Source organism: Rhodamnia argentea, chromosome 3 (genome assembly GCF_020921035.1).
Source record: "Rhodamnia argentea isolate NSW1041297 chromosome 3, ASM2092103v1, whole genome shotgun sequence".
NCBI classification, from domain to species: domain Eukaryota; kingdom Viridiplantae; phylum Streptophyta; class Magnoliopsida; order Myrtales; family Myrtaceae; genus Rhodamnia; species Rhodamnia argentea.
The window spans coordinates 34,111,620-34,125,848 of record NC_063152.1 but is presented as its reverse complement, the minus strand read 5'-3'; positions in this window follow the sequence as shown (position 1 = coordinate 34,125,848).

The following is a 14,229-nucleotide window of genomic DNA, read 5'->3' as shown; positions in this document are numbered from 1 at the left end:
CAAACGAATTTCTGTTCCAAACCCCGTTCCAAAAATATGTTTGAAATAGAAACAGAGAAGTGGAATGATTGTCATGTACCCCCTAGCATAACTCGAAACGATAAAATTGATCACATCACATAATAAGCTTCATGTCAAAATATAGTCACGGTTACCCCACGCCGACGCTAAGTTAAAAGGTTGTCATACAACAAGAGCGACAAGCAACGGCATTTCATAACGTGGTCGGCAGGTTATGAAATACACCGGCCCAATCAATGTAGGCCCGGGTTTGTCGACGCGAGCGGGAATCTGGAAAGATGACTCCGAGCACGAGATGCACGCAGCGAGCCCTTCCATCATGAGACCCACCACAAGTACTAGCGCAGTCGACGCTTCTCGTGTTTTTGAATTATCTCGTCAACGGCACATAGACTGAAGGAGAAAAATGACTGGACAGCTTCTCGAGAAGAAGCTAGATTGAGGAAACGGTAAACTTTCGTACGTAGCGATTTTCAAAGAGGTGGCTCCACCTGGGACCACCTTTCTGTCTCAATCAACTTTTGACGAGAAGGCGAAAGCATGAAGAATCGTGTGGACATTGGAGCCACCGACGAGGCGAGTTTTGAGGGGAAAAGAGGTTTTAACCGTTGACGTTTAGGGGGATGTTCCTTGTTGATAGAAACACTGACTTAGAATAATTCGCTGGGATTGTCAGACGAGGAAAGTAAGCTTTCCTAAAGCAAATACTAGGCTTCAACTTCTCGGGAATAGCCAAACTAACAATGATGGAGCAAAAACCAGTCATTCAGAAGAGCGATTTCAGTATGTCATCCCATAAGAACTGAATCACAAGATCGATTTACAAATTGGTTGATCGCTCGAATCCTATATATGTTTTGGGTATCTCAACGTGTGAGCCGTACACAGAACCAACAAGAATTTATTTACATCCAAGCATTTCGGATCGAGTAGAACCAAAACAGAGCTGGAGACCCCAGCTGCAGCTTCAATTATTCAACAGGACTAGTCAACAACGGATCTGGATATCATATACAGGACAACTATGAAGATGACGATAGAGATAACGAAGTATGATGGCTATATCACTGCGAACCCATTTGAGCATCTAACCAGAGAAACCATGGTGGGTGCCTACTTTGCCAGAGAAGATGCTCCGAGCATCATTTGCAAGAGGCAGAGACAGACACAGACACAGAGAAAAGAAAAGCATTCATGTAAGGAGAGACAGACAGCACTCGCAGCTCCAAACGGAAAGCAGACTCTGCTGCTAGCATTCCAAAGTAGATCCAACATTGAGATCGGACACAGTTTGTACATGTACTCGGACGAAACGATTCTTGGCAGGAGAATAAATTGCTGTCATTAAAAACCAAAATTCGAATAAAATTCATACTTATGCAAGTTTCTACTGAGTTCGGGTTTTTATCGAGCATCACCCATTCTTGCCGGTCTACTTTGTTGTTCTTCCGCACGCAAGAAGAAGAAGAAAAGACCCGCAGGAGAACATAACTTCAGAGATGGGAAGCTTATGAACAGAATCAAGCGTTGTGGTTAAAGCACATCCTTGCACACATATGTGATGCTTCGCATATGCCGCTCAGACAAAAAAAGAAAGAACGAAAAGAAATGAGAAGCATCTTTTCGCCGAGAACACCTGGACAGCCCAAAGGCCTTCCTTCCCTCTTGCAAATGCGACACTAAATTGGCAGGGCACAGTTATCATGTTAAAAGGAACCGGCAATGGCTGGGGAAACCTTCTTCACAGAACCATACACAAATCCTGCCCATTATCGGCTAATCTGATTGTGCTACTTCGCAACTCCTGCTTATCAGCCATCAAAATTCTGCAAACTAGAAGTCTAGGACCCAAAGATAAAAAATACCTGCCCCACCAACACGCACACGCAACAAAATTTGAGAGTGAAGACTGTTTTCAAATGTTAACAAGTAAATTCCTAGGCAATTCGTTAGGATTCATCTCTTTCCGCTTTTCAAAATTTTTTCAGAAATTTTTTTGAAAAAATATAATTTTTTTCTTGCCAATCCAAACAAGATGTCTGTCCTAACATGGGTGAGTGGAAGCAGATTTTGCAATATTATACAGGTAAATGGAGAACATAGGGCATTGAGTCTATCACATAAAGGTTTGATTCTCAATCTTGAGCTTCCAGTGTGGCAACAATAACCATGGTGGTTGAAACTACTGGGACCTCTCTAAACGTGCAATCTATGATTTTTAGGCGTGCCTGTCTAATGAAGTACAGAAGCTGAGCTTTCACGTCACTGGCACCATAACATAATCACAAGCATAGACACAGAGTCTACTGCAATATAAGCAATAACAAATCAGTGATGTATGTATAGGCAGTAGATACCTCCGTACTTCAGTAGATTCCCCGTGCAGACTTCTTTTCCAGTTGTGGTAAGAATTTTGTCGGATGGATGTCTCGACTCGACTCCCTGTACTAAATCCGAGCTGATTCACGTAATTAGGACAAGAATGAATGAACTCCCAAAATCCAATGCATTAATCACATCAGCAACACGAGATTTCAATACCGCAAAATCACCTTGTTATCAACAGACCACATCACGTGTCCGTGTCTACTACTAGATTCATCTAGCAACGACCTCGCGTCATGGAAAAAACTTAGACAGAGGTGGGTGGGAGTTTCTCTGATCAAGATCAAAATCAAAAGATTGCTCAAGCTCGCGGTCGCCAGAAAAGCGCACATGGTTCGAACGACGCACATGCGAATCGTTCGATACGGTCTTCAATGGTGCGAACACGAAGAGCTAGAGCGAGAGCGAAAGTACCAGAGACGAAGGGGCGAGAGAGAGAGAGAGAGAGAGAGAGAGAGAGCTCCAGATCTGTACGTGGAGAGGGAGCACCCAGCTCAGCTGGTAGATCCGAATTGCAAACTTCACCGCGGTCTCCGATTCAGTTGATGCAAAGCGGGAATCGAATCCGCCGGCCAGTCGGCCCGCGTGCGGGAGGGATTCCTGCCCCCCGGAGAACCGGTTCCCGACCTGCACCAAGCGAATTAGAGACCGCCGGTAACTGAAAGCACTCAGCTTGGACGACGGCGAGTACGGTGCTTCTCTCCCCCATTCGAAGCGACAGAACGAGCGACAGGAGAAAAAAGAAGGGGGGGGATGTGGCAAGCGGGCGTCGCAGAGTAACAGAACCTTATTGAGGAGGGCTTTTGCTGAACGGAAGCGGCAGTTATTTTATAGGGAGAACAGACGAACGCGATCGTGACACGTGGCGGTGTCGACTCTCGGTTATAGAGAGAGAGAGAGGCAAGTGGCTGGAAGTTTACCGCTCAAAAGGTTAAAGGACCGATCGGCTAATGTATCGCATGGAAATCGGTCGCGGATTTGGTGCGAATTTACGAAAACGCCCGGCTGGCTCGGAAAGGGTGGTGGCGAAATTTAAGCATACTGCCATTTTTTTTTTTTTTGTGGTCAGAAAATAAAATTTCGTTCGCCCATCGAAATACAAGAGAGAAATATTCTAGTTCAATTGTAAATCAAGATAAATCCCAAATAACTTCAAAACAAAACAAGCATACTCCATGTTTATTCGTCCAAAAGTTTCACTTTTTAATCGTCCGGTTCCGTCGACCCAAAAAAAAAAAAATTCCTTTAGTTCCGGTAAAAACCAGGGCACACCAGCCCTAACACTATTGTTATGTGTCTAGAAATACAGATTCTTTTTCTATGTTCGTAAATGTTAATGAGTATTGGTAAGTATGAAAATTTTTGTTCGAAAAAAAAACGATGGGCGATTTTTTCCGAAGCAGCATCTTGTTTTTTTTTTTTTTTTCAATGAGATTATCATCTTCTTTTGATAGTATAGAAATTAACAGTTTTTGTGTTAACTTACCACGCTTCGAATTTACTGATTGTTACATATACTAACTTAAACTATAGTGATTTTTACCAACTTTTTAAAGAATAAATTACCTACTAAATTTAGATTACCAACTCTCATTAGGGTTGTTTACCAATCTTCGATTTTTTTTTTATAATTTACAAAATTTTGTATGAAGTTGTTGAACTTTATTTATCTCGGTTAGCAACCATTTATATATGCCGATTCTTTCTAGAGATTATCAATCTGATTAGCGCACACTCGCCAGTTTCCTTTCCAATTAAATTATCACTTGGTATCTGAATATTAACTCTCATTTAAGTTACCAAAATCCGAAATATTTATCACGTCATGTCGGAATCAGTGCATGCTAAGCTTTGAAATATCCGTATCTCCTTTTTCACCCATATCAATCGATTGGAAGATACGTCGAGTCAAGAGCATGGCTGAAGTGTCAATGCAATTATGGCTGTGGTAAGGAAAAAACTGCGCACTTTTTGTTCATGAATGGTGACAGTCCTTGAAAAATTTTGCCATTTTGACCATGGCTCATGCCCAAGTCCTTGTCTTTCACTTCGCAATCACGAAAACATGACCAAAAGAAAAAGGAAACAAAGCAAAGTCAAGATGCCATTAGCATTATTGGCAAGGTTAGCTTCATGGTTGGGGTTATCTTTTTTCTTTTTTTTCTTCCTTCTCTACATGGATGCAACTATCAATTCGATTCAAAGTCTAGGAATCGTATGATATCATTGTGATGCAATTACAATTGGTATCTAAAGGTTAACCTATCTTTCATTGCCTCCGGTTCGTCATGGCAGAGGGAAAAGGGGAAAAAAAGAAAGAAGAAATTCGAAATTTTTTAAGAAAACTGCAAGGTTAGCTTCATGGTAGGGGTTATTTTTTTTTTTGTTTTCTTCCTTCTCTACATGGATGCAACTATCGATTCAATTCAAAGGCTAGGGATCGTATGATATCATTGTGATGCAGTTACAATTGGTATCTAAAGGTTAACCTATCTTTCATTGCCTCCGGTTCGTCATGGCAGAGGGAAAAGGGAAAAAAAAGAAAGAAGAAATTCGGAATTTTTTAAGAAAACTGCAAGGTTAGCTTCATGGTAGGGGTTATCTTTTTTTTTTTTTGTTTTCTTCCTTCTCTACATGGATGCAACTATCGATTCGATTCAAAGGCTAGGAATCGTATGATATCATTGTGATGCAGTTACAATTGGTATCTAAAGGTTAACCTATCTTTCATTGCCTCCCGGTTCGTCATGGCAGAGGGAAAAGGGAAAAAAAGAAAGAAGAAATTCGAAATTTTTTAAGAAAACTGCAAGGTTAGCTTCATGGTAGGGGTTATCTTTTTTTTTTTTTTCTTCCTTCTCTACATGGATGCAACTATCGATTCGATTCAAAGGCTAGGAATCGTATGATATCATTGTGATGCAGTTACAATTGGTATCTAAAGGTTAACCTATCTTTCATTGCCTCCGGTTCGTCATGGCAGAGGGAAAAGGGAAAAAAAAAGAAGAAGAAATTCGAAATTTTTTAAGAAAACTGCAAGGTTAGCTTCATGGTAGGGGTTATCTTTTTTTTTTGTTTTCTTCCTTCTCTACATGGATGCAACTATCGATTCGATTCAAAGGCTAGGAATCGTATGATATCATTGTGATGCAGTTACAATTGGTATCTAAAGGTTAACCTATCTTTCATTGCCTCCGGTTCGTCATGGCAGAGGGAAAAGGGAAAAAAAAAAAGAAGAAGAAATTCGAAATTTTTTAAGAAAACTGCAAAAAATCTTCCACGTGAGTGCTATATCGTCCAATGCTGTACGACTCAAGATTCACGTCAGTAATTACCGACCAATTTAGATTTGGGTAGTATTGGCATCGGCTCCAACGGCAGGAGGCCTTTTTACAATATCATTTCTTTTTCCTTCACGAGTTAGGCGTGCATGGTTCTTGATGATAATAGCGAACTCCAATAAGAAGCGACATGAGTGGGATGCAAGATTTGATCTGTTCTAGGATGATGTGTCATAATTTAAGGAGACTATAATTAAGCTGCTTAAGCACCTGTTTAAAGCGTCCTGCGCAGTCAAAGTGAACTATAATTACTTATAGGCTAAATTTCAAATAAGGGCTTCAAGTCCTTGTTTAGACTCTTATTTGAAACAAGGTTAATTTCATGCCCTTATTTGATAAGATGAAGGGACATGGGGCCTTTTTTTGAAATTTTTCCTTACTTATATGATATTCATCTATCTTGGAAAAAAGGGGGCGTAATTGAAAGTTCAACAAAACCTCATTCCAAACACATTTAAGAAAATGAAAACGAAAAATGATATAAGAAAATGAGAGAAGAGGACCTAATAAAAGAAGGGAAAAGCGACATGAACAGTCCATTAATTTTGATTCAATGTGCAATAGTTGTCTCCGAACTATTAATTTGTTCAATATGGTGCCTGAACTTTGACTCAATCTGTAGCGTTGTCCCTGGATTCTTAATTATTCAAGTTGGTCCCCGAGGTATTGGTAGATGTTCAATTTAGTCTCCAAGACTATGTAAATGACGCGAATGAAAGGATTATATTAAACATTTACCGACAGTTCATAGGGACCATATTGGATATAATTAAAGGCTAGGGACAGCGTTGTGCATCAAGTTAGAGTTCCGAGATCATATTAGACTATTGAAAAGATCGAAAACGACATTGCATATTAGAACAAAATTACTACTTACATTATTATCCTGCCAAAAAGATCGCAGGACCCCCATGTCATGCTTGTCTCGTCATGCTTGTCTCGTCTCCGAATTGCGATAGGGTTTCGGCGTAGTCGCTAGAAACGGGGGCAAAGAAAAAGTTTCAATTCCGTGGGCTCAGACCACGTTTGCATCGACATCTTCAAACGAGGGAAAATAATTGTGTCCGTAATGTAGCGTGCACGTCACGTGAGGAGGCGAATATTTTATGGATCATTTATTGCAATATATCGAACCCTTTTGTTTAACTCATATATGGTTAGTCCGGGACCTAAAATTGTTTCGTCTAAGACCTTTTCCGGATCTTGAGATCTCTTGGACATAAAACAATTAGAGGATATTTCCCACCAACAGAAAAGAAAAAGATGTGTTTGACAACAAGGAGGGTGGTAGTAGGGAAGGTAGATCCCAAGTTATATTAAATTAGCTACTGTCGAGTAGGGTCATATAATAGTGTCTTATACTTGAGATGAGTTATTAGAGTTCCAGCTTATGCGTTGTCAACCTTGATCCTTTTGTTTATGTCATATATATGGTTAGTCCAGATCCAAAAAAATTAGCGAGTATTCTACTTTTTCCAATTTATTTAGTTACATTTTTTTCTGCTTGATGTGTGATGATTATTGGGTTTATTTTAATTAGAACATACGAATGTTCACATAATACTACGTTGAATTCACAACATTTCAAAAAAAATCATATTAACCCCCGTTTGTTTCGCGAAAAATAGATGATTTTAAAAAAATCCTAAAAATGATTCCTTGTATCTTTCAAAATAATTAATCAATAAAATTTTTTTTTATTACTCCCAATAATTTATGTCTAAACATTTCGTGGACGATGAAAATACTTTCATTCGTTTATTTTTATAGGTGATACGAGTGATTATGCACCTACCACCGCAAAAAAAAAAAATAGTTTCTTTTTGCCTGTAGACAGCAAAGTTGGGAGACGGCAAGAAATGGGAATGCTTAGTTTCTTCCAAATGGAGGCCTTATAATGACTTGTGACCAGTCTTTAAGTACTAATCTTCACTGAAAGTGATCAATTTTTCTTTCAACTTGTTTATTCGTTCAATTTAGAAAAATAATTATCCAATTCATTTGATGAAGTGGATTGTTATATACTGATTTGAGACGTGTAACATTATTCTTTTGTCCATCATTCAAGCTTATATGATGAGAAGCCAAATCAGCAAATTCCGTTAACTTGAATCTAATGGAAAGGTAATAAGTTTTGGTTTTTACCTATAGTTTAAAGACTAAATTGCATATTTATCAAAAGCCCAGGAAAACATTAAATAAATTAAAAATTAGAAAAGACGTCGTAAATTGAACCAAAGTTCATGGATCATTTTTTTTTATGTAAATACTCAAAATCCCTACATATAATTTTCTCGTATTTTGTTGAGTTTTGACAATATTTTGAATATTGGCGGAAAAGCGGAAAGGTAGAAAAAGTTATTTTTCAACATTTTAGAGAAGTCCAGGTAAATGAGCCCATTAAATTCTAAGTGATCAACTATTTTACAATCGTAATTCAGATAATTTTCTTTGCAAAAGAAAACAAAAAAGAATCTGGTGAAAATTTCTATCCGTCGGTGGAGTAATTAAAATTGTCGTTAATTCCATTGAATATATATATATATATATATATATATATATATATATATATATCCCCTTCTTTCATTCCTTTAATTCTTGTACAAAGAGAGGACGCGCCACCCCTTGTCGTGCTCAAGATATCTCTCTCCCTCTCTTGTGCGCGCTCGCTCGTCATGGTGGATGAGGATTCGTATCATGAGATCCGGCATCCTGACGGGGCCTATTGATGTTTTTTTTTTTATATAATCGAGGTTTTTCACGTGCAATGGACTATTTCTCAATATGTGCATTTTCCTTATCTCACATAGAAAAGATAGGAAAGTATTAGACGCCTTACGAGTGAAACGTTGTTCTAGCCTTTCAAATGAAGAAATGGATTAAGTAAGCTAGACCCAATAGACTCATGCGCGGTTGTGCGACCGCGCAATTATTAGGCTCACATAGCTATATGAGAGGTAAGTTGTGGCGGTTTGATCGTACTAAATCACACCTCCATGATAATATGGCTTTGGTTTAGTAGCACAAGCGAAAGAATTTCGTAATAATAAAAGATTTCAAAGCACAACGAGTTCATACTTCAGCCATATCCGTAACATGAGCTACTATTCGAGGTACACAGAGAATGGTCTTCAAAAAATTTGTCCCACACATATGAACACCATACTCCCAATCATACACACATACATACATATAATTATACTCTCTAGGCCTCAACCACCTCCCTTGGACCAGCAACAAGAATGAGCCATAGCCCAGCAAATAAAATATCTAGATATTACAACATATCATTCAAATGCTACCCGATGCCAATTTATTGAAAGACATGCTTTTCTAATGGGTCGTGTCAAATGAGGCACAACTAATAACTAAAAAAATGTTCAAAGTTTTTGTTATTAATATTACAACAACAACTTTCGGGGTTCAAACCCTGGTTGTTTACAAACATTTTCATTTCCCATATCACCACCACGTCAAGGCATTGACGGTGTCAAATAACATTCTTTCTTTTTATTTATTTAACCCGACACGTAGTTTCATTTTCTTTTAATTACCATTCAGAAGGATTACAACATACCAAGAAAGCATTCGCAGAATTGAAATTCACACCACATGAAGTATGGTGTGCACTCACGAATATGTAGATAATTCATCTTTAAGCCTTATTTTAGTTCATATTTCACAGTACCCACGGACTCCTCCTGACATCCACACAATGGCACTACCAAGATTTTCACACTTGGGCATCTCAACTCCTAGGGCTTCTCCAATCACACAGCAAGGGCTTCCCTTATCCACGAAGGGGTGTTCCAAACACTTGGGGCTCCATTGGCACTCTAGCCGATGGCAAATTTTCAAGTCTTTTAAATCCATTCTCATGCACACATGATATTATATGATATATCACGTGATCATGCTATATACAATTTAATCAGGTTATCACTATCCGGCAATCAAAGAGACATTTCACATGTGAACATAAGACATTATGTCGTACAAAGGTTTAACTCAACCCAAAACTAACATCGGGGCAGATTTAGACTCGATTGTAAACCTTGGTTAAATTACCAATTAAATTCATAAAATTTCAGAATCTCACAAAATGGTAGTCCAAAGAGTGATGATCAACTTTCGTTTGAAACTTTTGAGCATTAGTCCCACAGATCGGGGGGTTTTATTCAAATTTCGTGACTTACTTAGAGACAGATTTGCACACTAACCGAAGCTTTCACTTTTACCCAAGTAAATTAATTTAAAAATTAAAAAAATTTAGTATGTTATAGGTAAGACCTTGCTCTACAACTTTGTAGCAAGTACAAAGTTTAGTTCCTTTTGCATAAACCATAGTAATTCATGGGAATAATACCAAATTTCAGCCTCAGAAACAAAACAAAGTTGGCTAAGAGGATGGTCGAAACCCCAACTTAAAATATTTCAAAAATAATTAAATTAATATATGTTATAATTTTAGATGTCAGCGTCAACCTTTATGTTTTGTGCTTAAGTGGTTGGAGTCCACAGAAAGAGATACAAAAATAAATAATATCAAGGGTCAGATCCGACTCAAATTGACACATGTGGGCCCGTGAAAGTGTAAAATTAAAAAGGCTGAACATATGTGGTCCGAAAATTCCCAACTTAATATATGTTGTAGTTTAGGATGTTGAAATTGACTTTAATGTTTTGATCTCAGTATCCTGAAGCTCACAAAAGATGTATGAAAATAGTAAAAATTGAAGGTTAGCATAATCTTAGATTTATCACAAATGAACTTCAAAAATTTCTCAAATTAATATATGTTGTAGCTTGGGATATTATAATCATCTTTCATGTTTTGATCTCAGTCATTTGAAGCTTACAAAATATGGTATGAAAATAGTAAAAATCGAAGGTCGAAAAACACTTAGATCGGGACAGCTTCTACAACCTACTCACGTAGCTATTTTTCTTCCACATTGTCACCAAATCTACCACATGTAGAACCATTGCCATAGCATGCCCCACAAAATTCACGGTCTGGCAACATTAAACCATATGAGTGTAATGAAAAGATGTTGTACTTGTCTTAATTCTCAAGAACAACTTCAATCTCTTGCAACTTCTTAATAGAACTTTGAGTGAGATGAAAATTTGAGATCAAGAGAGTGTGAGAGGCTTCAATTTTCGGCCAAGGGGGGAAAATAAAGAGGAAGAGGATTAATTGTTGAGTGAAAGCTTCTTCTTTTTCATAAAATCCCATTGGCCTAAATGGATGGCATGAATGACGTTTCAATATGGGTGAAATCATGAGTTTACTTTAAAATTTTGGGCAAAAGTCCGTATAGGTGGCCGGCCATACATGTTGGGGCGAAATGTCTATTTTGCCCTCGCTATCCTAACTATGTACATTATGCACATTAAACCTTAAATTAGACTATGATTTTCTCTATGATTACTTAGCGTTTTTGGTCACTATATAATATTAACTTCATTATCATATAATTAATCGCGTGACGTGCTCTAATTATTAGAATACCAAATTAGTTCTAATATCATATACTATACATTTGACAATTTTACTTTAGAAGTTAAACTTACACTACAGTCCTCTAATTGACTTCTTAATATAATTGATTTAGTAACAATTAACATCTAATTTATACCATGGTCGTACTTGATTAGCTAAGCAACATTCCAGGGTTTCTCCTTTGTATGATGGTTACTTATTATTTTTCACCCGAGAAATCAAGCTCGTATTACTAGCCTTTAATAATTGCATGACATTAGTCAATTCTAAGTCAAGTAATTTGGCTCTAATATATTTATTTCCTTTCATTAATTAGGCAAGAATTCAAGATGTCACATAAGTATCAGAATGGTAATTTGCTCGAACAATCTTAAATACGGATGAGAGTTTGTGATGAACCAGAAAAGAGAGCGGATAATCTTGAATTAATCAATAAGAGTTGGCGGTTAGAAAGAATATATATTATCAATGCAAAACAAATGTGGGGAATTCATAATGTTTTTATTTTAGATTACAGCCATCAAAAACCTAAACTATACCCAATGTGACACATTTGCCTCAAACTTTTTTTGTGACATCAAAAACCTCAAACTTATATGCATGTGACACTTCTACTCCAAATTTATACCTGTGTGACATATTTGCCAAAAAAAAAAAATTTGTGACACCAAAAATCTTACACTTATATTTGTGTGGCATATTTACCCCAAAATTTGAAGTAAATGAGTCACATGCCTACAAGTTTGTGATTTTTAGTGTTGCAAAAAAATAAAAATTAGGGCACATTTGTCACATCGGTATAAGTTTGGGAGTTTTTGATATCACAAGAAAATTTTTTAGATAAATGTGTCACATGAGTATAAGTTTGGAGTTTTTTTATTTTACAAAAAAAAGTTTAGAGTGAATGTGTTAAAGTGGGCATAGTTTAGGGTTTTTGGTGGCTTTTTCCATTTTTTTTTTATCTTTGGAATTGTTATTAAAGGTTACGTCATCCATATGCTTCTATCAAGTGATCCTAGGAATTTTTTTTTTTTTTTTTGCTCATTTAGGGTGCATTTGGCAACGTTTCTATTCTCAACAACAATTGCTGAGAAGAAATGATTTTTTCTAATTTTGTTCCCGAGAAACAGTTTCGGAGAAGAATAATGCATTTGGTAACTACATAAAATTACTATTCTTGAAATAGATAAAAATAGAAATGTGTTTGGTATGACCCTAAAAATTTCTATTTTTTATTTTTTATTTAATTATAAAAATATCAATAAATGCGGTGGGAACCGGCGACTAGCAGCGGTGGGAACCGGCGGCTGGCGGCGGTGGTGGTGACCGAGACCTATAGGCTGCGGCGGTGGCGAACTCGTGGTTGTAAAGACAAGCAGGTTACAATGAGCTTGTTTTACAAAATTTTATTGTTTCTCTTTTTGTTTCAGTGAACAAAAAGGCTACTTGTTTCTTTTCTTGTTTCTATTCGTAGAACAAGCAATCAATTTACATTTTTTAAATGGATTTCTGTTCTTTTTCTGTTTTAGAAATAAAAAAACAGAAAATCAGAAATGTTACCAAATGCCCTTAACACTCCCACCACTCAGTTGAGCAAACTTATATCCCCAAAATAAATTAGGCAAAGTGAATGCTTTGTTCGATCTTTTCGTTTTACTATTATTTCGAATTCACTAAATTTCTCTTACTTAACTTCCATTAGTTTTTTTTTTTTTTTTTTCTGTTTCTCAAAATTGCTTAAACTACATAAGCAATAAGTAAGTCATACTCAACATAATACATAGATTTTTCATTTTCATTTTCGACTTTTAATTCCACTGTAAGTTTTTAAATGGACTAAATTCATCTATTCTGCTTGATTAAATAGTGTTAAGCCAATTCACACAACTCGCAAGGCATACATCTCAATCGAAGTTTGTGTTGGAATTTTTTAAAAACATCACCTCTTTTCCACCATAGTATCATTATCACGTGATATGACTATTCTATATAACAGTTTTTCCAACCGTCACCGTATATCTCTCTTTCAAATTGCCAAATGTCTTAAGTACGTGGCAGATTACTTTTTTTTATGGGCTTAAAAACTACTTAGTTTTCCTCGACAATAATTGGAAATCAAGAGGCAGCAGAAATTAGTAGTTACCCGAGGGATTGATCTTATATTCTGCACCAAAATTCCAATAAATTTTGATAGTCTAGGTTTAACGCAATCCCATTGGTAATTGAAAAGTTTAAAGGTTCAGCATTAAAGATGCGAATAATCATTTTCTGCCACACTTAACTTTAAGAAAGAATCTTGAAAACAGTATGGGGCAGCTGGAGTACTCTCAAGTAATCAACAATATCATGTACATCATGAACTGCACCAAACCAGATATTGCATACTCAGCATGAAAACTAAGCAAATATACAAGTCATCCTAGTCACGAGCATTAAAATGCTTTGTTGAGAGTATTAGGTTATATGAAAAGTACCAAATACTATGTTATATAATATGGTAAATATCCAGCTATTTTCAAAGGCTATAATGATGCTAATTGGATTTCAAATTTTGATGAATCGAAATCGACTAACAAATATGTGTTCATGTAGGGGGTGCCAAAATATTGTGAAAATCCTCAAAGCAAACTTTAATAGCACGCTCCACTATAGAATTTGAGTTTATTGTTTTGAATAAAGCTTTTGAAGAAGCAGAGTTTCTTCGACAATTTTTAGAGGGTGTTTCGTTGTGGCCAAAACCTATGTCTGCAATTTGAATTCACTGTGACAATCAAGCAGCGGTTGCAAGGACACATAATGTGATTTACAAGGGTAAGTCTAAACATATTCCTTGTTGACGCAACACCGTGGCGAAGTTACTTTAAAATGGAATAATTACTTTATACTTTGTGAAGTTAAAGGAAAACATTGCAAATCCGCTGATAAAAGTTTTTCAAGAGAGCAAGTAAACTATGCATCGAGTGGAATGTGGTTAAAAAC